This window comes from Pseudophryne corroboree, chromosome 5 (genome assembly GCF_028390025.1).
Source record: "Pseudophryne corroboree isolate aPseCor3 chromosome 5, aPseCor3.hap2, whole genome shotgun sequence".
In the NCBI taxonomy this organism is placed as follows: Eukaryota; Metazoa; Chordata; class Amphibia; order Anura; family Myobatrachidae; genus Pseudophryne; species Pseudophryne corroboree.
The window spans coordinates 393,502,966-393,526,949 of record NC_086448.1 but is presented as its reverse complement, the minus strand read 5'-3'; the positions used below and the strand labels follow the sequence as shown (position 1 = coordinate 393,526,949).

The 23,984-nt window shown below is 45.4% G+C and overlaps 30 non-coding genes and 3 pseudogenes across 30 annotated transcripts; 13 read left to right on the top strand and 20 right to left on the bottom strand.

Annotated features, from left to right (window-relative positions):
* Positions 1 to 675: 675 nt before the first annotated feature.
* Positions 676 to 839, bottom strand: LOC134930923 (U1 spliceosomal RNA). The gene has a single exon (XR_010178824.1). It is a non-coding gene; the product is annotated as a U1 spliceosomal RNA (small nuclear RNA).
* Positions 840 to 1,510: 671 nt separating this feature from the next.
* On the bottom strand, positions 1,511 to 1,673 carry LOC134931126 (U1 spliceosomal RNA). Its single transcript, XR_010178986.1, has one exon. It is a non-coding gene; the product is annotated as a U1 spliceosomal RNA (small nuclear RNA).
* A 152-nt stretch (positions 1,674 to 1,825) lies between these two features.
* On the bottom strand, positions 1,826 to 1,988 carry LOC134930891 (U1 spliceosomal RNA). Its single transcript, XR_010178794.1, has one exon. It is a non-coding gene; the product is annotated as a U1 spliceosomal RNA (small nuclear RNA).
* Positions 1,989 to 2,659: 671 nt separating this feature from the next.
* Positions 2,660 to 2,822, bottom strand: LOC134931057 (U1 spliceosomal RNA). Its single transcript, XR_010178930.1, has one exon. It is a non-coding gene; the product is annotated as a U1 spliceosomal RNA (small nuclear RNA).
* A 152-nt stretch (positions 2,823 to 2,974) lies between these two features.
* LOC134930965 (U1 spliceosomal RNA) lies at positions 2,975 to 3,138 on the bottom strand. The gene has a single exon (XR_010178860.1). It is a non-coding gene; the product is annotated as a U1 spliceosomal RNA (small nuclear RNA).
* A 692-nt stretch (positions 3,139 to 3,830) lies between these two features.
* Positions 3,831 to 3,972, bottom strand: LOC134931116 (U1 spliceosomal RNA; annotated as a pseudogene).
* Positions 3,973 to 4,124: 152 nt separating this feature from the next.
* LOC134930888 (U1 spliceosomal RNA) lies at positions 4,125 to 4,288 on the bottom strand. Its single transcript, XR_010178791.1, has one exon. It is a non-coding gene; the product is annotated as a U1 spliceosomal RNA (small nuclear RNA).
* Positions 4,289 to 4,959: 671 nt separating this feature from the next.
* On the bottom strand, positions 4,960 to 5,122 carry LOC134931113 (U1 spliceosomal RNA). The gene has a single exon (XR_010178977.1). It is a non-coding gene; the product is annotated as a U1 spliceosomal RNA (small nuclear RNA).
* A 152-nt stretch (positions 5,123 to 5,274) lies between these two features.
* On the bottom strand, positions 5,275 to 5,437 carry LOC134930988 (U1 spliceosomal RNA). Its single transcript, XR_010178879.1, has one exon. It is a non-coding gene; the product is annotated as a U1 spliceosomal RNA (small nuclear RNA).
* A 692-nt stretch (positions 5,438 to 6,129) lies between these two features.
* On the bottom strand, positions 6,130 to 6,271 carry LOC134931166 (U1 spliceosomal RNA; annotated as a pseudogene).
* A 152-nt stretch (positions 6,272 to 6,423) lies between these two features.
* LOC134930849 (U1 spliceosomal RNA) lies at positions 6,424 to 6,587 on the bottom strand. The gene has a single exon (XR_010178756.1). It is a non-coding gene; the product is annotated as a U1 spliceosomal RNA (small nuclear RNA).
* Positions 6,588 to 7,258: 671 nt separating this feature from the next.
* LOC134931174 (U1 spliceosomal RNA) lies at positions 7,259 to 7,421 on the bottom strand. The gene has a single exon (XR_010179018.1). It is a non-coding gene; the product is annotated as a U1 spliceosomal RNA (small nuclear RNA).
* Positions 7,422 to 7,573: 152 nt separating this feature from the next.
* Positions 7,574 to 7,736, bottom strand: LOC134930978 (U1 spliceosomal RNA). The gene has a single exon (XR_010178871.1). It is a non-coding gene; the product is annotated as a U1 spliceosomal RNA (small nuclear RNA).
* Positions 7,737 to 8,435: 699 nt separating this feature from the next.
* LOC134931178 (U1 spliceosomal RNA) lies at positions 8,436 to 8,570 on the bottom strand (annotated as a pseudogene).
* Positions 8,571 to 8,722: 152 nt separating this feature from the next.
* Positions 8,723 to 8,886, bottom strand: LOC134930809 (U1 spliceosomal RNA). Its single transcript, XR_010178722.1, has one exon. It is a non-coding gene; the product is annotated as a U1 spliceosomal RNA (small nuclear RNA).
* Positions 8,887 to 9,557: 671 nt separating this feature from the next.
* Positions 9,558 to 9,720, bottom strand: LOC134931003 (U1 spliceosomal RNA). The gene has a single exon (XR_010178893.1). It is a non-coding gene; the product is annotated as a U1 spliceosomal RNA (small nuclear RNA).
* Positions 9,721 to 9,872: 152 nt separating this feature from the next.
* LOC134930967 (U1 spliceosomal RNA) lies at positions 9,873 to 10,036 on the bottom strand. The gene has a single exon (XR_010178862.1). It is a non-coding gene; the product is annotated as a U1 spliceosomal RNA (small nuclear RNA).
* Positions 10,037 to 10,707: 671 nt separating this feature from the next.
* On the bottom strand, positions 10,708 to 10,870 carry LOC134931049 (U1 spliceosomal RNA). The gene has a single exon (XR_010178924.1). It is a non-coding gene; the product is annotated as a U1 spliceosomal RNA (small nuclear RNA).
* A 152-nt stretch (positions 10,871 to 11,022) lies between these two features.
* On the bottom strand, positions 11,023 to 11,186 carry LOC134930906 (U1 spliceosomal RNA). The gene has a single exon (XR_010178808.1). It is a non-coding gene; the product is annotated as a U1 spliceosomal RNA (small nuclear RNA).
* Positions 11,187 to 11,330: 144 nt separating this feature from the next.
* Positions 11,331 to 11,446, top strand: LOC134931239 (U5 spliceosomal RNA). Its single transcript, XR_010179040.1, has one exon. It is a non-coding gene; the product is annotated as a U5 spliceosomal RNA (small nuclear RNA).
* Positions 11,447 to 11,728: 282 nt separating this feature from the next.
* LOC134931231 (U5 spliceosomal RNA) lies at positions 11,729 to 11,844 on the top strand. Its single transcript, XR_010179033.1, has one exon. It is a non-coding gene; the product is annotated as a U5 spliceosomal RNA (small nuclear RNA).
* Positions 11,845 to 12,114: 270 nt separating this feature from the next.
* LOC134931251 (U5 spliceosomal RNA) lies at positions 12,115 to 12,230 on the top strand. Its single transcript, XR_010179051.1, has one exon. It is a non-coding gene; the product is annotated as a U5 spliceosomal RNA (small nuclear RNA).
* Positions 12,231 to 12,505: 275 nt separating this feature from the next.
* On the top strand, positions 12,506 to 12,621 carry LOC134931233 (U5 spliceosomal RNA). Its single transcript, XR_010179035.1, has one exon. It is a non-coding gene; the product is annotated as a U5 spliceosomal RNA (small nuclear RNA).
* A 281-nt stretch (positions 12,622 to 12,902) lies between these two features.
* Positions 12,903 to 13,018, top strand: LOC134931241 (U5 spliceosomal RNA). Its single transcript, XR_010179042.1, has one exon. It is a non-coding gene; the product is annotated as a U5 spliceosomal RNA (small nuclear RNA).
* Positions 13,019 to 13,288: 270 nt separating this feature from the next.
* Positions 13,289 to 13,404, top strand: LOC134931250 (U5 spliceosomal RNA). Its single transcript, XR_010179050.1, has one exon. It is a non-coding gene; the product is annotated as a U5 spliceosomal RNA (small nuclear RNA).
* Positions 13,405 to 13,679: 275 nt separating this feature from the next.
* LOC134931232 (U5 spliceosomal RNA) lies at positions 13,680 to 13,795 on the top strand. The gene has a single exon (XR_010179034.1). It is a non-coding gene; the product is annotated as a U5 spliceosomal RNA (small nuclear RNA).
* Positions 13,796 to 14,077: 282 nt separating this feature from the next.
* On the top strand, positions 14,078 to 14,193 carry LOC134931236 (U5 spliceosomal RNA). The gene has a single exon (XR_010179037.1). It is a non-coding gene; the product is annotated as a U5 spliceosomal RNA (small nuclear RNA).
* Positions 14,194 to 14,462: 269 nt separating this feature from the next.
* Positions 14,463 to 14,578, top strand: LOC134931240 (U5 spliceosomal RNA). Its single transcript, XR_010179041.1, has one exon. It is a non-coding gene; the product is annotated as a U5 spliceosomal RNA (small nuclear RNA).
* Positions 14,579 to 14,853: 275 nt separating this feature from the next.
* LOC134931259 (U5 spliceosomal RNA) lies at positions 14,854 to 14,969 on the top strand. Its single transcript, XR_010179057.1, has one exon. It is a non-coding gene; the product is annotated as a U5 spliceosomal RNA (small nuclear RNA).
* Positions 14,970 to 15,243: 274 nt separating this feature from the next.
* Positions 15,244 to 15,359, top strand: LOC134931230 (U5 spliceosomal RNA). The gene has a single exon (XR_010179032.1). It is a non-coding gene; the product is annotated as a U5 spliceosomal RNA (small nuclear RNA).
* Positions 15,360 to 15,631: 272 nt separating this feature from the next.
* Positions 15,632 to 15,747, top strand: LOC134931234 (U5 spliceosomal RNA). The gene has a single exon (XR_010179036.1). It is a non-coding gene; the product is annotated as a U5 spliceosomal RNA (small nuclear RNA).
* Positions 15,748 to 16,017: 270 nt separating this feature from the next.
* LOC134931237 (U5 spliceosomal RNA) lies at positions 16,018 to 16,133 on the top strand. The gene has a single exon (XR_010179038.1). It is a non-coding gene; the product is annotated as a U5 spliceosomal RNA (small nuclear RNA).
* A 5,401-nt stretch (positions 16,134 to 21,534) lies between these two features.
* On the bottom strand, positions 21,535 to 21,608 carry TRNAN-AUU (transfer RNA asparagine (anticodon AUU)). The gene has a single exon. It is a non-coding gene; the product is annotated as a tRNA-Asn (tRNA).
* Between the last annotated feature and the right edge of the window lie 2,376 nt (positions 21,609 to 23,984).

The following is a 23,984-nucleotide window of genomic DNA, read 5'->3' as shown; positions in this document are numbered from 1 at the left end:
CTTCCTTGCTCAGGCACAGTGTATTTATACCTGCAGCAAGGAAGGGATTGGCTAGGCAATTATGCAGATTATCAATACTAAGAACAGATTGGTGGAAATGATCAGCTGACAGAATCCAAGATGGCTGCGCCCATGCAGACACTTGGAGGGAAGTTTGGTTTGTAATCCATGTGGTAATGAAAACAGTAATGGCGGCGCCGGCCACCGGAGACAGGAGGCGCCAGGCTGACAGATGCACATCCAACCACGCGGACACAGCGGAGGCCGCGGCTGACGTAATCGCCACTCAGACACTCTGCATGCAGAAGTTCAGGGACGGCGGCGGAGGCCGCGGGAGACGCCATGCCAGGTGTAATATGGCGTTTACTGTGACAGCGTCCCAGAGTGACAGGAGAGGATACAGGAATGTACACATCAGGATAACAGATGGGATCCGGTCCTGGAGCGCTGAGCCAGCCTTAGGAGGCATCTGATGGGTAAGAAATGGCGTCCAGATACCCGGATCGTGACAGCAGGTAAGTAGGAGTTGAGCTAGAGCTGGGGAGGGTCGCTGCTCGGGCACCCCCCTGTCAAGTGAAGGAGATCCAACTGAGGTAGCACAAGGGAACTATCGAAAGAAGAACAAGGCTAGAGGAAGATCTGAGACAAAGAAATCTGACTTTTACCAGAGCTGACCAGAAGAAAGCACAAACACAGTCCCCCACTACCACAAATAATGCAGTCGAGTTTCCCACATTTGGGGAAATCACAGGGGTCAGCATACCCAGAATGCAATGAATGAACCTCACCCTGGGAGAACAATCTTCATGACCATGGTATCTCCTATGCAAAATAAGAATGATTTGGGATAGGGCTGGGGAGGGCCGCTGCTCAGGCACATCTCTGTCAAGTAAAGGAGATTCAACTGAGGCAGCACAAGGGAACTCTCATCTGGGGACAACAACTGCAGGGAGAACACATATTTTCAGATGAACATGGGAGGGCAGAAGGCTGCCTAATACTGAAGCACCCCCAAACAACAAACCAAATGCAACAACTAGTGCAAGCATTCCTGGGGGAAGGCCTGCAGCACATGGATTTGCATATGGTGATGTCATCCAAGCAGTGGGTAAAAGTTGGCTTCAACCCTCGTCTGCATATAAAAAGAGAAAAGGGGCATGCAGGGCATGGTGGCCTTTTGCGGCGCTTGGATGACCCCTCGTTCGCATTAAACACCTCCACCCTACTTCGGTGTGGGACTCATGTTGGCTATGCCCCAACCCCTGAAGCATTCAAGCTGATTTCTTGCAGCAGCTGGGCACTGTAACAGCTCCAGAGCAGCTCTGTAAGGCAAGTAAAAGGGTGTGGGCCCTGCAGCACTACCTGTAGTTCGCATTGTGCGTTGGAAGGCACAAAGTAAGCAGACGGGAGAAGTCAGGATAGTGCGCAAGGGCATAGAAGGGAGCGGCTCAAGAAAAGAGAAGTGGAAACAGACAGCAAACTAGGCTGGAGAGAGACCTGAGACAAAGAGATCTGAATTATACGAGAGCCGACCAGGGGAAACACAAATTATGCAGTCAAGTTTCCCACATTTGGGGAAATCGCAGGAGCAGCAGACCCAGAGTGCAATGGGTGAGCCTTGCCCTGGGAAAAGCACCTTCATGATCATAGTATCTCACCTGGCAGGTAAGTAGGAGTTGGGCTAGAGCTGGGGAGGGTCGCTGCTCGGGCACCCTCCTGTCAAGTGAAGGAGATCCAACTGAGGCAGCACAAGGGAACTCTCGAAAGAAGAACAAGGCTAGAGGAAGATCTGAGACAAAGAAATCTGACTTTTACCAGAGCTGACCAGAGGAAAGCACAAACACAGTCCCCCACTACCACAAATAATGCAGTCGAGTTTCCCACATTTGGGGAAATCACAGGGGCAGCATACCCAGAATGCAATGAATGAACCTCACCCTGGGAGAACAATCTTCATGACCATGGTTTCTCCTTTGCAAAATAAGTATGATTTGGGATAGGGCTGGGGAGGGCCGCTGCTCAGGCACATCTCTGTCAAGTAAAGGAGATTCAACTGAGGCAGCACAAGGGAACTCTCATCTGGGGACAACAACTGCAGGGAGAACACATATTTTCAGATGAACATGGGAGGGCAGAAGGCTGCCTAATACTGAAGCACCCACAAACAACAAACCAAATGCAACAACTAGTGCAAGCATTCCTGGGGGAAGGCCTGCAGCAGATGGATTTGCATATGTTGATGTCATCCAAGCAGTGGGTCAAAGTTGGCTTCAACCCTCGTCTGCATATGAAAAGAGAAAAGGGGCGTGCAGGGCATGGCGGCCTTTTGCGGCGATTGGATGACCCCTAGTTCACATTAAACACCTCCACCCTCCTTCGGTGTGGGGCTCATGTTGGCTATACCCCAGCCCCTGAAGCATTCAAGCTGATTTCTTGCAGCAGCTGGGCACTGTAACAACTCCAGAGCTTCTCTGTAAGGCAAGTAAAAGGGTGTGGGCCCTGCAGCACTACCTGTAGTTCGCATTGTGCATTGGAAGGCACAAAGTAAGCAGACGGGAGTAGTCAGGATAGTGCGCAAGGGCATAGAAGGGAGCGGCTCAAGAAAAGAGAAGTGGAAAGAGACAGCAAACTAGGCTGGAGAGAGACCTGAGACAAAGAGATCTGAATTATACGAGAGCCGACCAGGGGAAACACAAATTATGCAGTCAAGTTTCCCACATTTGGGGAAATCGCAGGAGCAGCAGACCCAGAGTGCAATGGGTGAGCCTTACCCTGGGAGAAGCACCTTCATGATCATAGTATCTCACCTGGCAGGTAAGTAGGAGTTGAGCTAGAGCTGGGGAGGGTCGCTGCTCGGGCACCCCCCTGTCAAGTGAAGGAGATCCAACTGAGGCAACACAAGGGAACTCTCGAAAGAAGAACAAGGCTAGAGGAAGATCTGAGACAAAGAAATCTGACTTTTACCAGAGCTGACCAGAGGAAAGAACAAACACAGTCCCCCACTACCACAAATAATGCAGTCTAGTTTCCCACATTTGGGGAAATCACAAGGGTCAGCATACCCAGAATGCAATGAATGAACCTCACCCTGGGAGAACAATCTTCATGACCATGGTATCTCCTATGCAAAATAAGTATGATTTTGGATAGGGCTGGGGAGGGCCGCTGCTCAGGCACATCTCTGTCAAGTAAAGGAGATTCAACTGAGGCAGCACAAGGGAACTCTCATCTGGGGACAACAACTGCAGGGAGAACACATATTTTCAGATGAACATGGGAGGGCAGAAGGCTGTCTAATACTGAAGCACTGCCAAACAACAAACCAAATGCAACAACTAGTGCAAGCATTCCTGGGGGAAGGCCTGCAGCACATGGATTTGCATATGGTGATGTCATCCAAGCAGTGGGTCAAAGTTGGCTGGAACCCTCATTTGCATATGAAAAGAGAAAAGGGGTATGCAGGGCATGGCGGCCTTTTGCGGCGCTTGGATGACCCCTAGTTCGCATTAAACACCTCCACCCTCCTTCGGTGTGGGACTTATGTTGGCTATGCCCCAGCCCCTGAAGCATTCAAGCTGATTTCTTGCAGCAGCTGGGCACTGTAACAGCTCCAGAGCTGCTCTGTAAGGCAAGTAAAAGGGTGTGGGCCCTGCAGCACTACCTGTAGTTCGCATTGTGCGTTGGAAGGCACAAAGTAAGCAGACGGGAGAAGTCAGGATAGTGCGCAAGGGAATAGAAGGGAGCGGCTCAAGAAAAGAGTAGTGGAAACAGACAGCAAACTAGGCTGGAGAGAGACCTGAGACAAAGAGATCTGAATTATAAGAGAGCCGACCAGGGGAAACACAAATTTTGCAGTCAAGTTTCCCACATTTGGGGAAATCGCAGGAGCAGCACACCCAGAGTGCAATGGGTGAGCCTTGCCCTGGGAGAAGGACCTTCATGATCATAGTATCTCACCTGGCAGGTAAGTAGGAGTTGGGTTAGAGCTGGGGAGGGTCGCTGCTCGGGCACCCCCCTGTCAAGTGAAGGAGATCCAACTGAGGCAGCACAAGGGAACTCTCGAAAGAAGAACAAGGCTAGAGGAAGATCTGAGACAAATAAATCTGACTTTTACCAGAGCTGACCAGAGAAAAGCACAAACACAGTCCCCCACTACCACAAATAATGCAGTCGAGTTTCCCACATTTGGGGAAATCACAGGAGTCAGCATACCCAGAATGCAATGAATGAACCTCACCCTGGGAGAACAATCTTCATGACCATGGTATCTCCTATGCAAAATAAGTATGATTTGGGATAGGGCTGGGGAGGGCCGCTGCTCAGGCACATGTCTGTCAAGTAAAGGAGATTCAACTGAGGCAGCACAAGGGAACTCTCATCTGGGGACAACAACTGCAGGGAGAACACATATTTTCAGATGAACATGGGAGGGCAGAAGGCTGCCTAATACTGAAGCACCCCCAAACAACAAACCAAATGCAACAACTAGTGCAAGCATTCCTGGGGGAAGGCCTGCAGCAGATACATTTGCATATGGTGATGTCATCCAAGCAGTGGGTCAAAGTTGGCTTCAACCTTCGTCTGCATATGAAAAGAGAAAAGGGGCGTGCAGGGCATGGCGGCCTTTTGCGGCGCTTGGATGACCCCTAGTTCGCATTAAACACCTCCACTCTCCTTCGGTGTGGGGCTCATGTTGGATATGCCCCAGCCCCTGAAGCATTCAAGCTGATTTCTTGCAGCAGCTGGGCACTGTAACAGCTCCAGAGCTGCTCTGTAAGGCAAGTAAAAGGGTGTGGGCCCTGCAGCACTACCTGTAGTTCGCATTGTGCGTTGGAAGGCACAAAGTAAGCAGACGGGAGAAGTCAGGATAGTGCGCAAGGGCATAGAAGGGAGCGGCTCAAGAAAAGAGAAGTGGAAACAGACAGCAAACTAGGCTGGAGAGAGACCTGAGACAAAGAGATCTGAATTATACGAGAGCCGACCAGGGGAAACACAAATTATGCAGTCAAGTTTCCCACATTTGGGGAAATCGCAGGAGCAGCAGACCCAGAGTGCAATGGGTGAGCCTTGCCCTGGGAGAAGCATCTTCATGATCATAGTGTCTCACCTGGCAGGTAAGTAGGAGTTGGGCTAGAGCTGGGGAGGGTCGCTGCTCGGGCACCCCCCTGTCAAGTGAAGGAGATCCAACTGAGGCAGCACAAGGGAACTCTCGAAAGAAGAACAAGGCTAGAGGAAGATCTGAGACAAATAAATCTGACTTTTACCAGAGCTGACCAGAGGAAAGCACAAACACAGTCCCCCACTGCCACAAATAATGCAGTCGAGTTTCTCACATTTGGGGAATCACAGGGGTCAACATACCCAGAATGCAATGAATGAACCTCACCCTGGGAGAATAATCTTCATGACCATGGTATCTGCTATGCAAAATAAGTATGATTTGGGATAGGGCTGGGGAGGGCCGCTGCTCAGGCGCATCTCTGTCAAGTAAAGGAGATTCAACTGAGGCAGCACAAGGGAACTCTCATCTGGGGACAACAACTGCAGGGAGAACACATATTTTCAGATGAACATGGGAGGGCAGAAGGCTGCCTAATACTGAAGCACCCCCAAACAACAAACCAAATGCAACAACTAGTACAAGCATTCCTGGGGGAAGGTCTGCAGAAGACGGATTTGCATACGGTGATGTCATCCAAGCAGTGGGTCAAAGTTGGCTGGAACCCTCATTTGCATATGAAAAGAGAAAAGGGGTATGCAGGGCATGGCAGCCTTTTGCGGCGCTTGGATGACCCCTAGTTCGCATTAAACACCTCCACCCTCCTTCGGTGTGGGACTTATGTTGGCTATGCCCCAGCCCCTGAAGCATTCAAGCTGATTTCTTGCAGCAGCTGGGCACTGTAACAGCTCCAGAGCTGCTCTGTAAGGCAAGTAAAAGGGTGTGGGCCCTGCAGCACTACCTGTAGTTCGCATTGTGCGTTGGAAGGCACAAAGTAAGCAGACGGGAGAAGTCAGGATAGTGCGCAAGGGAATAGAAGGGAGCGGCTCAAGAAAAGAGTAGTGGAAACAGACAGCAAACTAGGCTGGAGAGAGACCTGAGACAAAGAGATCTGAATTATAAGAGAGCCGACCAGGGGAAACACAAATTTTGCAGTCAAGTTTCCCACATTTGGGGAAATCGCAGGAGCAGCAGACCCAGAGTGCAATGGGTGAGCCTTGCCCTGGGAGAAGCACCTTCATGATCATAGTATCTCACCTGGCAGGTAAGTAGGAGTTGGGTTAGAGCTAGGGAGGGTCGCTACTCGGGCACCCCCCTGTCAAGTGAAGGAGATCCAACTGAGGCAGCACAAGGGAACTCTCGAAAGAAAAACAAGGCTAGAGGAAGATCTGAGACAAATAAATCTGACTTTTACCAGAGCTGACCAGAGAAAAGCACAAACACAGTCCCCCACTACCACAAATAATGCAGTCGAGTTTCCCACATTTGGGGAAATCACAGGGGTCAGCATACCCAGAATGCAATGAATGAACCTCACCCTGGGAGAACAATCTTCATGACCATGGTATCTCCTATGCAAAATAAGTATGATTTGGGATAGGGCTGGGGAGGGCCGCTGCTCAGGCACATCTCTGTCAAGTAAAGGAGATTCAACTGAGGCAGCACAAGGGAACTCTCATCTGGGGACAACAACTGCAGGGAGAACACATATTTTCAGATGAACATGGGAGGGCAGAAGGCTGCCTTATACTGAAGCACCCCCAAACAACAAACCAAATGCAACAACTAGTGCAAGCATTCCTGGGGGAAGGCCTGCAGCAGATACATTTGCATATGGTGATGTCATCCAAGCAGTGGGTCAAAGTTGGCTTCAACCTTCGTCTGCATATGAAAAGAGAAAAGGGGCGTGCAGGGCATGGCGGCCTTTTGCGGCGCTTGGATGACCCCTAGTTCGCATTAAACACCTCCACTCTCCTTCGGTGTGGGGCTCATGTTGGATATGCCCCAGCCCCTGAAGCATTCAAGCTGATTTCTTGCAGCAGCTGGGCACTGTAACAGCTCCAGAGCTGCTCTGTAAGGCAAGTAAAAGGGTGTGGACCCTGCAGCACTACCTGTAGTTCGCATTGTGCGTTGGAAGGCACAAAGTAAGCAGACGGGAGAAGTCAGGATAGTGCGCAAGGGCACAGAAGGGAGCGGCTCAAGAAAAGAGAAGTGGAAACAGACAGCAAACTAGGCTGGAGAGAGACCTGAGACAAAGAGATCTGAATTATACGAGAGCCGACCAGGGGAAACACAAATTATGCAGTCAAGTTTCCCACATTTGGGGAAATCGCAGGAGCAGCAGACCAAGAGTGCAATGGGTGAGCCTTGTCCTGGGAGAAGCATCTTCATGATCATAGTATCTCACCTGGCAGGTAAGTAGGAGTTGGGCTAGAGCTGGGGAGGGTCGCTGCTCGGGCACCCCCCTGTCAAGTGAAGGAGATCCAACTGAGGCAGCACAAGGGAACTCTCGAAAGAAGAACAAGGCTAGAGGAAGATCTGAGACAAATAAATCTGACTTTTACCAGAGCTGACCAGAGGAAAGCACAAACACAGTCCCCCACTACCACAAATAATGCAGTCGAGTTTCCCACATTTGGGGAATCACAGGGGTCAACATACCCAGAATGCAATGAATGAACCTCACCCTGGGAGAATAATCTTCATGACCATGGTATCTGCTATGCAAAATAAGTATGATTTGGGATAGGGCTGGGGAGGGCCGCTGCTCAGGCGCATCTCTGTCAAGTAAAGGAGATTCAACTGAGGCAGCACAAGGGAACTCTCATCTGGGGACAACAACTGCAGGGAGAACACATATTTTCAGATGAACATGGGAGGGCAGAAGGCTGCCTAATACTGAAGCACCCCCAAACAACAAACCAAATGCAACAACTAGTACAAGCATTCCTGGGGGAAGGTCTGCAGAAGACGGATTTTCATACGGTGATGTCATCCAAGCAGTAGGCCAAAGTTGGCTGGAACCCTCATCTGCATATGAAAAGAGAAAAGGGGTATGCAGGGCATGGCGGCCTTTTGCGGCGCTTGGATGACCCTTCGTTCGCATTAAACCCCTCCACCCTCCTTCGGTGTGGGGCTCATGTTGGCTATGGCCCAGCCCCTGAAGCATTCAAGCTGATTTCTTGCAGCAGCTGGGAACTATAACAGCTCCAGAGCTGCTCTGTAAGGCAAGTAAAAGGGTGTGGGCCCTGTCGCACTACCTGTAGTTCGCATTGTGCGTTGGAAGGCACAAAGTAAGCAGACGGGAAAAGTCAGGATAGTGCGCAAGGGCATAGAAGGGAGCGGCTCAAGAAAAGAGAAGTGGAAACAGACAGCAAACTAGGCTGGAGAGAGACCTGAGACAAAGAGATATGAATTATACGAGAGCCGACCAGGGGAAAGACAAATTATGCAGTCAAGTGTCCCACATTTGGGGAAATCGCAGGAGCAGCACACCCAGAGTGCAATGGGTGAGCCTTGCCCTGGGAGAAGCACCTTCATGATCATAGTATCTCACCTAGTAGTTAAGTAGGAGTTGGGCTAGAGCTGGGGAGGGTCGCTGCTCAAGCACCCCCCTGTCAAGTGAAGGAGATCCAACTGAGGCAGCACAAGGGAACTCTCGAAAGAAGAACAAGGCTAGAGGAAGATCTGAGACAAAGAAATCTGACTTTTACCAGAGCTGACCAGAGGAAAGCACAAACACAGTCCCCCACTACCACAAATAATGCAGTCGAGTTTCCCACATTTGGGGAAATCACAGGGGTCAGCATACCCAGAATGCAATGAATGAACCTCACCCTGGGAGAACAATCTTCATGACCATGGTATCTCCTATGCAAAATAAGTATGATTTGGGATAGGGCTGGGGAGAGCCGCTGCTCAGGCACATCTCTCTCAAGTAAAGGAGATTCAACTGTGGCAGCACAAGGGAACTCTCATCTGGGGACAACAACTGCAGGGAGAACACATATTTTCAGATGAACATCGGATGGCAGAAGGCTGCCTAATACTGAAGCACCCCCAAACAACAAACCAAATGCAACAACTAGTGCAAGCATTCCTGGGGGAAGGCCTGCAGCAGATTGATTTGCATATGGCGATGTCATCCAAGCAGTGGGTCAAAGTTGGCTTCAACCCTCGTCTGCATATGAAAAGAGAAAAGGGGCGTACAGGGCATGGTGACCTTTTGCGGCGCTTGGATGACCGCTAGTTCGCATTAAACACCTCCACCCTCCTTCGGTGTGGGGCTCATGTTGGCTATGGCCCAGCCCCTGAAGCATTCAAGCTGATTTCTTGCAGCAGCTGGGCACTGTAACAGCTCCAGAGCTGCTCTGTAAGGCAAGTAAAAGGGTGTGGGCCCTGCAGCACTACCTGTAGTTTGCATTGTGCATTGGAAGGCACAAAGTAAGCAGACGGGAGAAGTCAGGATAGTGCGCAAGGGCATAGATGGGAGCGGCTCAAGAAAAGAGAAGTGGAAACAGACAGCAAACTAGGCTGGAGAGAGACCTGAGACAAAGAGATCTGAATTATACGAGAGCCGACCAGGGGAAACACAAATTATGCAGTCAAGTTTCCCACATTTGGGGAAATCGCAGGAGCAGCACACCCAGAGTGCAATGGGTGAGCCTTGCCCTGGGAGAAGCACCTTCATGATCATAGTATCTCACCTGGCAGGTAAGTAGGAGTTGGGCTAGAGCTGGGGAGGGTCGCTGCTCGGGCACCCCCCTGTCAAGTGAAGGAGATCCAACTGAGGCAGCACAAGGGAACTCTCGAAAGAAGAACAAGGCTAGAGGAAGATCTGAGACAAAGAAATCTGACTTTTACCAGAGCTGACCAGAGGAAAGCACAAACACAGTCCCCCACTACCACAAATAATGCAGTCGAGTTTCCCACATTTGGTGAAATCACAGGGGTCAGCATACCCAGAATGCAATGAATGAACCTCACCTTAGAAGAACAATCTTCATGACCATGGTATCTCCTATGCAAAATAAGTATGATTTGGGATAGGGCTGGGGAAAACCACAGCTCAGGCACATCTCTGTCAAGTAAAGGAGATTCAACTGAGGCAGCACAAGGGAACTCTCATCTGGGGACAACAACTGCAGGGAGAACACACATTTTCAGATGAACATGGGAGGGCAGAAGGCTGCCTAATACTGAAGCACCCCCAAACAACAAACCAAATGCAACAACTAGTACAAGCATTCCTGGGGGAAGGTCTGCAGAAGATGGATTTGCATACGGTGATGTCATCCAAGCAGTGGGCCAAAGTTGGCTGGAACCCTCATCTGCATATGAAAAGAGAAAAGGGGTATGCAGGGCATGGCGGCCTTTTGCGGCGCTTCGATGACCCCTAGTTCGCATTAAACACTTCCACCCTCCTTCGGTGTGGGGCTCATGTTGGCTATGCCCCAGCCCCTGAAGCATTCAAGCTGATTTCTTGCAGCAGCTGGGCACTGTAACAGCTCCAGAGCTGCTCTGTAAGGCAAGTAAAAGGGTGTGGGCCCTGCAGCACTACCTGTAGTTCGCATTGTGCGTTGGAAGGCATAAAGTAAGCAGACGGGAGAAGTCAGAATAGTGCGCAAGGGCATAGAAGCGAGCGGCTCAAGAAAAGAGAAATGGAATCAGACAGCAAACTAAACTGGAGAGAGACCTGAGACAAAGAGATCTGAATTATGCAAGAGTCAACCAGGGGAAACACAAATCATGCAGTCAAGTTTCCCACATTTGGGGAAATCGCAGGAGCAGCACACCCAGAGTGCAATGGGTGAGCCTTGCCCTGGGAGAAGCACCTTCATGATCATAGTATCTCACCTGGCAGGTAAGTAGGAGTTGGGCTAGAGCTGGGGAGGGTCGCTGCTCGGGTTCCCCCCTGTCAAGTGAAGGAGATCCAACTGAGACAGCACAAGGGAACTCTCAAAAGAAGAACAAGGCTAGAGGAAGATCTGAGACAAAGAAATCTGACTTTTACCAGAGCTGACCAGAGGAAAGCACAAACACAGTCCCCCACTACCACAAATAATGCAGTCGAGCTTCCCACATTTGGGGAAATCACAGGGGTCAGCATACCCAGAATGCAATGAATGAACCTCACCCTGGGAGAACAATCTTCATGACCATGGTATCTCCTATGCAAAATAAGAATGATTTGGGATAGGGCTGGGGAGGGCCGCTGCTCAGGCACATCTCTGTCAAGTAAAGGAGATTCAACTGAGGCAGCACAAGGGAACTCTCATCTGGGGACAACAACTGCAGGGAGAACACATATTTTCAGGTGAAAATCTTGGTCATGCTCTGGTTTCTCTTCAGAATGAACAAATCTTTCGCCTTTTATTAAAGATTTCCGTGGAGAGGAGCAAAACTGAGTTTTATCTCAATTTTTGCATGCCCCATATTATTGGGGTTTCTTTTATCAGTTTAAAGACAGAACGAGTGTGCTTTCTTTTTAGCTTTAATGTAAGTTTATTTGTATAACAATGACAGTAAATGTCTGTTTCTTTTCAAGCAGAACTTTCTTGACCATGCTACTTGCTTGAAAGATCTGGGAGCACATGGAAAAAAGTACAAACCATGCTTATAGCAAAAGGAAGACAGGTGAGAAATCTGCTTTCTGTCAAATTTGGCGCTCACTTTGAGCTGAATGATGACTGCTGGCACGGCACTCAGGCGACAGGAAGAATCTTGGTCATGCTCTGGTTTCTCTTCAGAACGAACAAATCTTTCGCCTTTTACTAAAGATTTCCGTGGAGAGGAGCAAAACTGAGTATTATCTCAATTTTTGCATGCCCCATATTATTGGGGTTTCTTTTATCAGTTTAAAGACAGAACGAGTGTGCTTTAATGTAAGCTCATTTGCATAGAAATGACAGTAAATGTTTGTTTCTTTTCAAACTGAACTTTCTTGACTATACTAATTGCTTGACAGATCTGGGAGCACATGGAAAACAGTACAAACCATGCTTATAACAAGGGGAAGACAGGTGAGAAATCTGCTTTCTTTCAAATTGGGCGCTCACTTTGAGCTGAATGAGGACTGCTGGCACGGCACTCAGGCGACAGGAGGAATCTTGGTCATGCTCTGGTTTCTCTTCAGAACGAACAAATCTTTCACCTTTTACTAAAGATTTCCGTGGAGAGGAGCAAAACTGAGTCTTATCTCAATTTTTGCATGCCCAGTTTTATTGGTGTTTTTTTTATCAGTTTAAAGACAGAACGAGTGTGCTTTAGTTTAAGCTCATTTGCATAGAAATGACAGTAAATGTTTGTTTCTTTTCAAACAGAACTTTCTTGACTATACTAATTGCTTGAAAGATCTGGGAGCACATGGAAAAAGAGTACAAACCATGTTTATAGCAAGGGGAACACTCGTGAGAAATCTGCTTTCTTTCTTTCAAATTGGGTGCTCACTTTGAGCTGAATGAGGATTGCTGGCATGGCACTCAGGCGACAGGTGGAATCTTGGTCATGCTCTGGTTTCTCTTCAGAACGAACAAATCTTTCGCCTTTTACTAAAGATTTCCGTGGAGAGGAGCAAAACTGAGTTTTATCTAAATTTTTGCATGCCCCATGTTATTGGGGTTTCTTTTATCAGTTTAAAGACAGAACGAGTGTGCTTTCTTTTTAGCTTCAATGTAAGTTTATTTGCATAACAATGACAGTAAATGTCTGTTTCTTTTCAAGCAGAACTTTCTTGACCATACTAATTGCTTGAAAGATCTGGGAGCACATGGAAAAGAGTACAAACCATGCTTATAGCAAGGGGAAGCCTGGTGAGAAATCTGCTTTCTTTCAAATTGGGTGCTACTTTGAGCTGAATGAGGACTGCTGGCATGGCATTCAGGTGACAGGTGGAATCTTGGTCATGCTCTGGTTTCTCTTCAGAATGAACAAATCTTTCGCCTTTTACTAAAGATTTCCGTGGAGAGGAGCAAAACTGAGTTTTATCTCAATTTTTGCATGCCCCGTCTTATTGAGGTTTCTTTTATCAGTTTAAAGACAGAACGAGTGTGCTTTAATGAAAGCTCATTTGCATGGAAATGACAGTAAATGTTTGTTTCTTTTCAAACAGAACTTTCTTTACCATGCTACTTGCTTGAAAGATCTGGGAGCACATGGAAAACAGTACAAACCATGCTTATAACAAGGGGAAGACAGGTGAGAAATCTGCTTTCTTTCAAATTGGGCGCTCACTTTGAGCTGAATGAGGACTGCTGGCACGGCACTCAAGCGACAGGAGGAATCTTGGTCATGCTCTGGTTTCTCTTCAGAACGAACAAATCTTTCACCTTTTACTAAAGATTTCCGTGGAGAGGAGCAAAACTGAGTCTTATCTCAATTTTTGCATGCCCAGTTTTATTGGTGTTTTTTTTATCAGTTTAAAGACAGAACGAGTGTGCTTTAGTTTAAGCTCATTTGCATAGAAATGACAGTAAATGTTTGTTTCTTTTCAAACAGAACTTTCTTGACTATACTAATTGCTTGAAAGATCTGGGAGCACATGGAAAAAGAGTACAAACCATGTTTATAGCAAGGGGAACACTCGTGAGAAATCTGCTTTCTTTCTTTCAAATTGGGTGCTCACTTTGAGCTGAATGAGGATTGCTGGCACGGCACTCAGGCGACAGGTGGAATTTTGGTCATGCTCTGGTTTCTCTTCAGAACGAACAAATCTTTCGCCTTTTACTAAAGATTTCCGTGGAGAGGAGCAAAACTGAGTTTTATCTAAATTTTTGCATGCCCCATATTATTGGGGTTTCTTTTATCAGTTTAAAGACAGAACGAGTGTGCTTTCTTTTTAGCTTCAATGTAAGTTTATTTGCATAACAATGACAGTAAATGTCTGTTTCTTTTCAAGCAGAACTTTCTTGACCATACTAATTGCTTGAAAGATCTGGGAGCACATGGAAAAGAGTACAAACCATGCTTATAGCAAGGGGAAGCCTGGTGAGAAATCTGCTTTCTTTCAAATTGGGTGCTCACTTCGAGCTGAATGAGGACTGCTGGCATGGCACTCAGGTGACAAGTGGAATCTTGGTCATGCTCTGGTTTCTCTTCAGAACGAACAAATCTTTCGCCTTTTACTAAAGATTTCCGTGGAGAGGAGCAAAACTGAGTTTTATCTCAAATTTTGCATGCCCCATCTTATTGGGGTTTCTTTTATCGGTTTAAAGATAGAATGAGTGTGCTTTAATGTAAGCTCATTTGCATAGAAATGACAGTAAATGTTTGTTTCTTTTCAAACAGAACTTTCTTTACCATGCTACTTGCTTGAACGATCTGGGAGCACATGGAAAACAGTACAAACCATGCTTATAGCAAGGGGAAGCCAGGTGAGAAATCTGCTTTCTTTCAAATTGGGTGCTACTTTGAGCTGAATGAGGACTGCTGGCATGGCATTCAGGTGACAGGTGGAATCTTGGTCATGCTCTGGTTTCTCTTCAGAATGAACAAATCTTTCGCCTTTTACTAAAGATTTCCGTGGAGAGGAGCAAAACTGAGTTTTATCTCAATTTTTGCATGCCCCGTCTTATTGAGGTTTCTTTTATCAGTTTAAAGACAGAACGAGTGTGCTTTAATGAAAGCTCATTTGCAGGGAAATGACAGTAAATGTTTGTTTCTTTTCAAACAGAACTTTCTTTACCATGCTACTTGCTTGAAAGATCTGGGAGCACATGGAAAACAGTACAAACCATGCTTATAACAAGGGGAAGACAGGTGAGAAATCTGCTTTCTTTCAAATTGGGCGCTCACTTTGAGCTGAATGAGGATTGCTGGCATGGCACGGCACTCAGGCGACAGTAGGAATTTTGGTCATGCTCTGGTTTCTCTTCAGAACGAACAAATATTTCACCTTTTACTAAAGATTTCCGTGGAGAGGAGCAAAACTGAGTCTTATCTCAATTTTTGCATGCCCCGTTTTATTGGTGTTTTTTTATCAGTTTAAAGACAGAACGAGTATGCTTTAGTTTAAGCTCATTTGCATAGAAATGACAGTAAATGTTTGTTTCTTTTCAAACAGAACTTTCTTGACTATACTAATTGCTTGAAAGATCTGGGAGCACATGGAAAAAGAGTACAAACCATGTTTATAGCAAGGGGAACACTCGTGAGAAATCTGCTTTCTTTCTTTCAAATTGGGTGCTCACTTTGAGCTGAATGAGGATTGCTGGCATGGCACTCAGGCGACAGGTGGACTCTTGGTCATGCTCTGGTTTCTCTTCAGAACGAACAAATCTTTTGCCTTTTACTAAAGATTTCCGTGGAGAGGAGCAAAACTGAGTTTTATCTCAATTTTTGCATGCCCCATATTATTGGGGTTTCTTTTATCAGTTTAAAGACAGAACGAGTGTGCTTTCTTTTTAGCTTCAGTGTAAGTTTATTTGCATAACAATGACAGTAAATGTCTGTTTCTTTTCAAGCAGAACTTTCTTGACCATACTAATTGCTTGAAAGATCTGGGAGCACATGGAAAAGAGTACAAACCATGCTTATAGCAAGGGGAGAAATCTGCTTTCTTTCAAATTGGGTGCTCACTTTGAGCTGAATGAGGACTGCTGGCATGGCACTCAGGCGACAGGTGGAATCTTGGTCATGCTCTGGTTTCTCTTCATAACGAACAAATCTTTCGCCTTTTACTAAAGATTTCTGTGGAGAGGAGCAAAACTGAGTTTTATCTCAATTTTTGCATGCCCCATCTTATTGGGGTTTCTTTTATCGGTTTAAAGATAGAATGAGTGTGCTTTAATGTAAGCTCATTTGCATAGAAATGACAGTAAATGTTTGTTTCTTTTCAAACAGAACTTTCTTTACCATGCTACTTGCTTGAACGATCTGGGAGCACATGGAAAACAGTACAAACCATACTTATAGCAAGGGGAAGACAGGTGAGAAATCTGCTTTCTGTCAAATTGGGCGCTCACTTTGAGCTGAATGAGGACTGCTGGCACGGCACTCAGGCGACAGGAGGAATCTTGTTCATGTTCTGGTTTCTCTTCAGAACGAACAAATCTTTCGCCTTTTACTAAAGATTTCCGTGGAGAGGAGCAAAACTGAGTTTTATCTCAATTTTTGCATGCCCCGTCTTATTGGGGTTTCTTTTATCAGTTTAAAGACAGAACGAGTGTGCTTTAATGTAAGCTCATTTGCATAGAAATGACAGTAAATGTTTGTTTCTTTTCAAACAGAACTTTCTTGACTATACTCATTGCTTGAAAGATCTGGGAGCACATGGAAAACAGTACAAACCATGCAGTATCATAAGAGCCCTTATTTGATCTTTCATGAAGATAGAGCAGAATTGAGGACACGTCAACAATTTCTGCCGAAGGTGGTTCATCTTTCCACATTGTGCCTGTGGCCAATGACACCTTCGTTGAGTCAAAGTCTCTGGCTGTGGTCAGAACTTTGAAAATTTATGTCACCAGAACGGTTCAGATTAGGAAAACAGAGGCTCTGTTTGTCCTGTATGCTCCCAACAGGATTGGGTGTCCTGCTTCCATGCAGACCATTATGCGCTGGATCTGTGGTAAGATTCAGCATGCTCATTCCACGGCAGGATTGCCGTTACTGAATTAGGTGAAGACCCATTCTACTAGAAAGGTGGGTTCATCCTGAGTGGCTGGTCGGGGAGTCTCGGCATTGCAACTTTGCCGAGCAGCTATTTAGTAAACGCTTTTGCTAAGTTTACAAGTTTGATACCTTAGCCGATGATAACCTCAAGTTGGGTCATTCGGTGCTGCAGAGTCGTACGCACTCTCCCACCCGTTCAAGAGCTTTGGTATAACCCCATGGTTCTTAATGTGACCCCAGCATCCTCTAGGTCGTATGAGAAAATAGGATTTTAATACCTACCGGTAAATCCTTTTCTCTTAGTCCGTAGAGGATGCTGGGCACCCGTCCCAGTCCATACTGTGTCTGCAGTTATTACCTGTGGTTATACACATGTTGTGTTACGGTTCTGGTAAGCTTTTTGCTGCAATTGTTCATGCCGTTGGCTTGTGTTCTGTTGAATGCCACGTTCTGCGGCATGCTTAAGGTGTGAGCTGGTAAGATACTCACCTTAGTTTAACAATAAATCCTTTCCTCTAAATGTCCGTCTCCCTGGGCACAGTTCCTATAACTGGAGTCTGGAGGAGGGGCATTGAGGGAGGAGCCAGTTCACACCCTTTGAAAGTCTTAAAGTGCCTATGTCTCTTGCGGATCCCGTCTATACCCCATGGTTCTTAATGTGACCCCAGCATCCTCTACGGACTAAGAGAAAAGGATGCCCTTGCGCACTATCCTGACTTCTCCTCCCATCTGCTTACTTTGTGCCTTCCAACGCAGTGCTGCAGGGCCCACACCCTTTTACTTGCCTTACAGAGCAGCTCTGGAGCTGTTACAGTGCCCAGCTGCTGCAAGAAATCAGCTTGAATGCTTCAGTTGATGGGGCATGGCCAACATGAGCCCCACACCAAAGGAGGGTGGGGGTGTTTAATGCGAACTAGTTGTCATCCAAGCACCGCAAAAGGCCGCCATGCCCTGCATGCCCCTTTTCTCTTTTCATATGCAGATGAGGGTTCCAGCCAACTTTGGCCCACTGCTTGGATGACATCACCGTATGCACATCCATCTGCTGCAGACCTTCCCCCAGGAATGCTTGTACTAGTTGTTGCATATGGTTTGATATTTGATGGTGGTTCAGTTTTAGGCAGCCTTCCGCCCTCCCATGTTCATCTGAAAAGATGTGGTCTCCCTGCAGTTGTTGTCCCGAGACGAGAGTTCCCTTGTGCTTCCTCAGTTGAATCTCCTTAACTTGATGGGGGAGGGGCTGCCCAAGCAGCCACCCTCCCCAGCCCTATCCCAACTCATACTTATTTTGCATATGAGATCTCTTGATCATGAAGATTGTTCTCACAGGGTGAGGTTCATCAATTATATTTTAAAATAGGAAGGTACAAATTACATAATTGAATTGCATCTATGTGCTGGATCCAAATGTCCCCCCCCCTTCCTTGCTCAATTGTGCCCGTCAGCAGCTATTCTAAGGTTGCTGCCAATGGGTGTGACACATTCATTTCTTCTGTGGGGTACACTGGACTCCACAAGGATTCACATTGGGGTGTAGAGTAGGATCTTGATCTGAGGCACCAACCGGATCAAAGCTTTTGACTGTTCCCAAGATGCTCAGCGCATCCTCCTCTATAACCCCGCTTCCATGAACAGGGAGCTCAGTTTGTAGTTGGTGCCTTCAGTAGCAGGCCACTTAACAGGGGGCTGCCTCAGGCAGCCTATTCTTAGCTATTAATTTTGACAAGAAAAGAATAACTTTTTTTATGAGAATCTACAAGGGCTGCAGCAGGCTAGGTCTAATAGACATCTTTACTGCAGCTTCATCACTCCCAGCGGCGCTGTATACTCCCGTGCCCTGGTTGCTGGGTCACTGCAGCGGAGGCTCCGGTTTCTTCCTAAGATCAGTCACACACACACCGCCCTTCCGGATCATGAGGCCGCTGATGAAGGGGAGGTAAGGGGCTTCTGTGCCCACACTATACCGTGATCCAGCGTGGCCGTAGGGATTGGGCCGTGTGCGCACTGGCGTGGACACTGATTACTGGGCAGCCACTCCACTAGCCACCAGGTACAGTTAAGGAGCACAGGTCTGGGGGTTTTTCTCCTATATTAACCCCATTTTGTACTGGACGCAGCGCATTGTGATAGGTAATAGGGCCTGATTCAGGTTGGATTGCAATCACAATAAGCAATCCAACTGCAAAAATTGCTAAGAGCATACGCATGTGCCTGCATTTTCTGTGGCACCCCGCAGAGAATGCGATCGCCTCTGCCTGTCAATCGGGGCGGGGGGGGAGAGGGGGGTCAGCAACACTCCATTTCCAAGTCAGGGATGGAGCGGTGCGGGGGCAAGGCTTCAAAATGGGGTCGGCAACGGAGGAGACACAGGGGGCGTGGTCACAGCGGCTGTATGACATCACATTCAGCCACTGTGATCACAAAAATGGTGGCGGCTTCCTGCGCGCACATACAGTTTGCACCAGCAGGAGGCTACACCATTTTTTATGATCACGCTGAACTGCAGTGCGACTGCAATTACAGCATGGTCAAGAAGGGAGGCGTCATGCTGGGTGGCCATGCCCTGTCACTGTGCAGGAGCCAGCACCACTCACACACTAGTCCCCGGGTGCAGCTTCCAACCCCCGGGACACCCGGAGCAACAAAATGTAGATTCAGGCCACCAGGCCACGCCCCTACCTATGAAACCATGCCTCCTTTTTACCATTGCGCTGCTTATCTGCGCGCACTACATTACAATCTCCCTCGCCACCTCTCTGGGTGTCACCAGTGATAGTGACACCTCTGCCATGCTTGTAGCAGCTGGTCCTAAGATCTACGCCTCCAGCCCTGAGTGTTTGCCCTTGTGACTTGTTGATCATCATAGCGAAGCAGATGCTTACAGAAAACTGCAGGGGCTTAGATTGAAAATAAAAAAATTGATGGGTATAAGGTAGAGAGGAGCGGGTTCGGTTCTCCGAGAACCGAATTCCCCACGAAACTCCACGTGGTTTACACTGGTCCGGGCAAGGCTCGGTTGTTCCCGCCTGACTCGGAAAACCTGAACAAGGGAAAATGCCATCATCCCGCTGTCGGATTCTCGCGAGATTCGGATTCCATATAAAGAGCTGCGCGTTGCCGCCATTTTTACTCGTGCATTGAAGAGAGAGCGGAGAGGACGTGGCTATGTTCTCTCAGTGGAAATCTCAATATCAGTGCTCAGTATCAATGGTTACTTATTGCTGCTCAGTCATACTAGTAGTGTGTCTCTCCTGCTCAATGTCAGTTCTCAGTAGTATCCTCATCAGTGCTCAGTATCACTGCTCATTGTCTTGTGCTGCATTGTGGTGCTCAGCATACTACAGTACATTACTAATAGTCCAGTGCTGCATCTTGCTGCTCAGTGTCAGTTCTAGTATCCTCATCAGTGCTCACTATCACTGCTCATTGCATTGTGGTGTTCTGTATACTACAGTAACATAGTAATATAGTAACATATAGTAACATAGTTTTTGAGGTTGAATAGAGGCAAATTGCCCATCATGTTCAACCTGTTTTAAGCTGTGATGATTCTACATACTTGCTGAAAAATGTTTTATGACTAGTTAGCTACTATAACTCATGTTACCCCCGGATTAACCATGTTGATATTTTAAGTATTATAACCTTGGATAGCTTTTTCATTCAGAAATGTATCAATTCCTTTTTTAAATCCAATTACAGAGTCCGCCATTACCACCTTCCCTGGCAGGGAATTCCACATCCTGATTGCCCTAACAGTGAAGAACCCTTTCCTCCATTGCATTCTGAACTTTCCTCCAGTCGCAGTGAGTGACCACGTGTTCTTTTAATAAATAATTCCTCTGATAACTCTTTGTTATGTATCTTTACATATTTGAAGATATTAATAATATCTCCTCTTAGGCACCTCTTTTCTAGTGTATACATATTCAGCCTAGTAAGTCTTTCCTTATAGTCCAGTACTTTTAGGCCTTTAATCAATTTAGCCTTCAGGATCTCTTGCACTTCCATGAGCAGCAGAGTAGTGCAATGGAAGCATGCTGGGCCCATAACCCAGAGGTCGATTGATCAAAACTATCCTCTGCTATGTGCATTTTTTTTTTTTATAATTAAAATAATCAAAAACTGGGATTGATATTTTGTCTCTTTTATTTTTACTTAAAGTACAATAACTTTTACCATTTTAATTTGTTTTAATAGTATGTTGACAGTATTGTTTTCTTTCAAAAATCCACTTAATTTTCTTTACCCTATTATTAAAATGGTAATTGACAAAAACAAACTACATTGTCACCAGAAGAGCAATACAAAATGTACAAGTGATATATTAAAATCATCTTTCCAGCTTGAATTTCAATGATGCATTGGGGCAACGATTTTGTGAGAAACATCTTCACCCTTAAATAAAGATTTTCTTAATTCCTTACCTGTGTGCTAATTAGATATCACCTTGTTTTCACATTACACAAACTTCCACATGAGAAAGCAGCAAGGATGCAGTGGCGTTAATGTTTCCTGGTGTCAACCTGTATTATTTCAGTAGACATTGAAATGAGGATGCATATTGCTGCCTTTCCAATGAAGCAAGTTTAATTTAGTAATAGGTGAAAAACCATCCCTACAAAGGTGTTAATCAGAGACTTGGCTTTGTGGACACTTTTCAGAGAACAAATTTGTTAGCATAAAAATAAAGCCAGAAAATGAAGAGCTGTTTAATCACTCAATTGGATTTTTTTGCCAGCATATTTCTTTTTCTATGCAACCCACTGCTAAATTGTGCATACTAGCTGTTTTTATAAAATCACTTAATCAAATCTAACTCTGATTACATCAGAGAAGGCCAGGTACCCTACACCATAAGAGGGGGTTTGAAATTTTGACTTGTCTACTTAAAGATCACCAAAATCTGATAACAAGGTCTATTACGTCCCTGGGTGGGATTGAACCACCAACCTTTTGATTAATAGCCAAACACACTAACCGATTGCGCCACAGAGACACTTTGCAAAAAGTACATACTGACAAAGGCTAATAAGCGTTCATCTAGAACGTTTCCTAGAAAAACTTTAAAAAGTCAATAATCTGGAGAGTTTTTGTAAGATGTTTCTTAAATCAACCAACGAAGAAACACATTGGTACTTTCCCATGATGAGTGAGTGCTTCAGGATCTCTTGCACTTACATGTGCAGCAGAGTACTGCAATGGAAGCATGCTGGGCCCATAACCCAGAGCTAGGCAGATTGAAACTATCCTCTGCTATATGCATTTTTTTTAGTTAATTAAAGTAATCCAAAACTGGGATTGATATTTTGGCTCTTTTATTTTTACTTAAAGTACAATAACTTTTACCATTTTAATTTGTTTTAATAGTATATTGACAGTATTGTTTTCTTTCAAAAATCCACTTAATTTTCTTTACCCTATTATTAAAATGGTAATTGACAAAAACAAACTATATTGTCACCAGAAGAGCAATACAAAATGTACAAGTGATATATTAAAATCATCTTTCCAGCTTGAATTTCAATGATGCATTGGGGCAACGATTTTGTGAGAAACATCTTCACCCTTAAATAAAGATTTTCTTAATTCATTACCTGTGTGCTAATTAGATATCACCTTGTTTTCACATTAAACAGACTTCCACATGAGAAAGCAGCAAGGATGCAGTGGCGTTAATGTTTCCTGGTGTCAACCTGTATTATTTCAGTAGACATTGAAATGAGGATGCATCTTGCTGCCTTTCCAATGAAGCAAGTTTAATTTAGTAATAGGTGAAAAACCATCCCTACAAAGGTGTTAATCAGAGACTTGGCTTTGTGGACACTTTTCAGAGAACAAATTTGTTAGCATAAAAATAAAGCCAGAAAATGAAGAGATGTTTAATCACTCAATTGGATTTTTCTGCCAGCATTTTTCTTTTTCTTTGCAACCCACTGCTAAATTGTGCTTCCTAGCTGTTTTTTTTATAAAATCTTAATCAAATCTAACTCTGATTACATCAGAGAAGGCCAGGTACCCTACACCATAAGAGGGGGTTGAAATTTTGACTTGTCTACTTAAAGATCACCAAAATCTGATAACAAGGTCAATTACGTCCCTGGGTGGGATTAAACCACCAACCTTTTGGTTAATAACCAAACACGCTAACTGATTGCGCCACAGAGACACTTTGCAATGTACATACTGACAAAGGCTAATAAGCATTCATCTAGAACGTTTCCTAGAAAAACTTATAAAAGGCAATAATCTGGAGAGTTTTTGTAAGATGTTTCTTCCATCAACCAACGAAGAAACACATTGGTATTTTCCCATGATGAGTGAGTGCTTCAGGATCTCTTGCACTTACATGTGCAGCAGAGTACTGCAATGGAAGCATGCTGGGCCCATAACCCAGAGGTAGGCAGATTGAAACTATCCTCTGCTATATGCATTTTTTTTGTTAATTTAAGTAATCCAAAACTGTGATTGATATTTTGGCTCTTTTATTTTTACTTAAAGTACAATAACTTTTACCATTTTAATTTGTTTCAATAGTATATTGACAGTATTGTTTTCTTTAAAAAATCCACTTAATTTTCTTTACCCTATTATTAAAATGGTAATTGACAAAAACAAACTACATTGTCACCAGAAGAGCAATACAAAATGTACAAGTGATATATTAAAATCATCTTTCCAGCTTGAATTTCAATGATGCATTGGGGCAACGATTTTGTGAGAAACATCTTCACCCTTAAATAAAGATTTTCTTAATTCCTTACCTGTGTGCTAATTAGATATCACCTTGTTTTCACATTAAACAGACTTCCACATGAGAAAGCAGCAAGGATGCATTGGCGTTAATGTTTCCTGGTGTCAACCCGTATTATTTCAGTAGACATTGAAATGAGGATGCATCTTGCTGCCTTTCCAATGAAGCAAGTTTAATTTAGTAATAGGTGAAAAACCATCCCTACATGTTGTTAATCAGAGACTTGGCTTTGTGGACACTTTTCAGAGAACAAATTTGTTAGCATAAAAATAAAGCCAGAAAATTAAGAGCTGTTTAATCACTCAATTGGATTTTTCTGCCAGCATTTTTCTTTTTCTCTGCAACCCACTGCTAAATTGTGCTTCCTAGCTGTTTTTTTTATAAAATCACTTAATCAAATCTAACTCTGATAACATCAGAGAAGGCCAGGTACCCTACACCATAAGAGGGGGTTTGAAATTTTGACTTGTCTACTTAAAGATCACCAAAATCTGATAACAAGGTTAAATACGTCCCTGGGTGGGATTGAACCACCAACCTTTTGGTTAAAACCCAAACACGCTAACTGATTGCGCCACAGAGACACTTTGCAAACCTACATACTGACAAAGGCTAATAAGC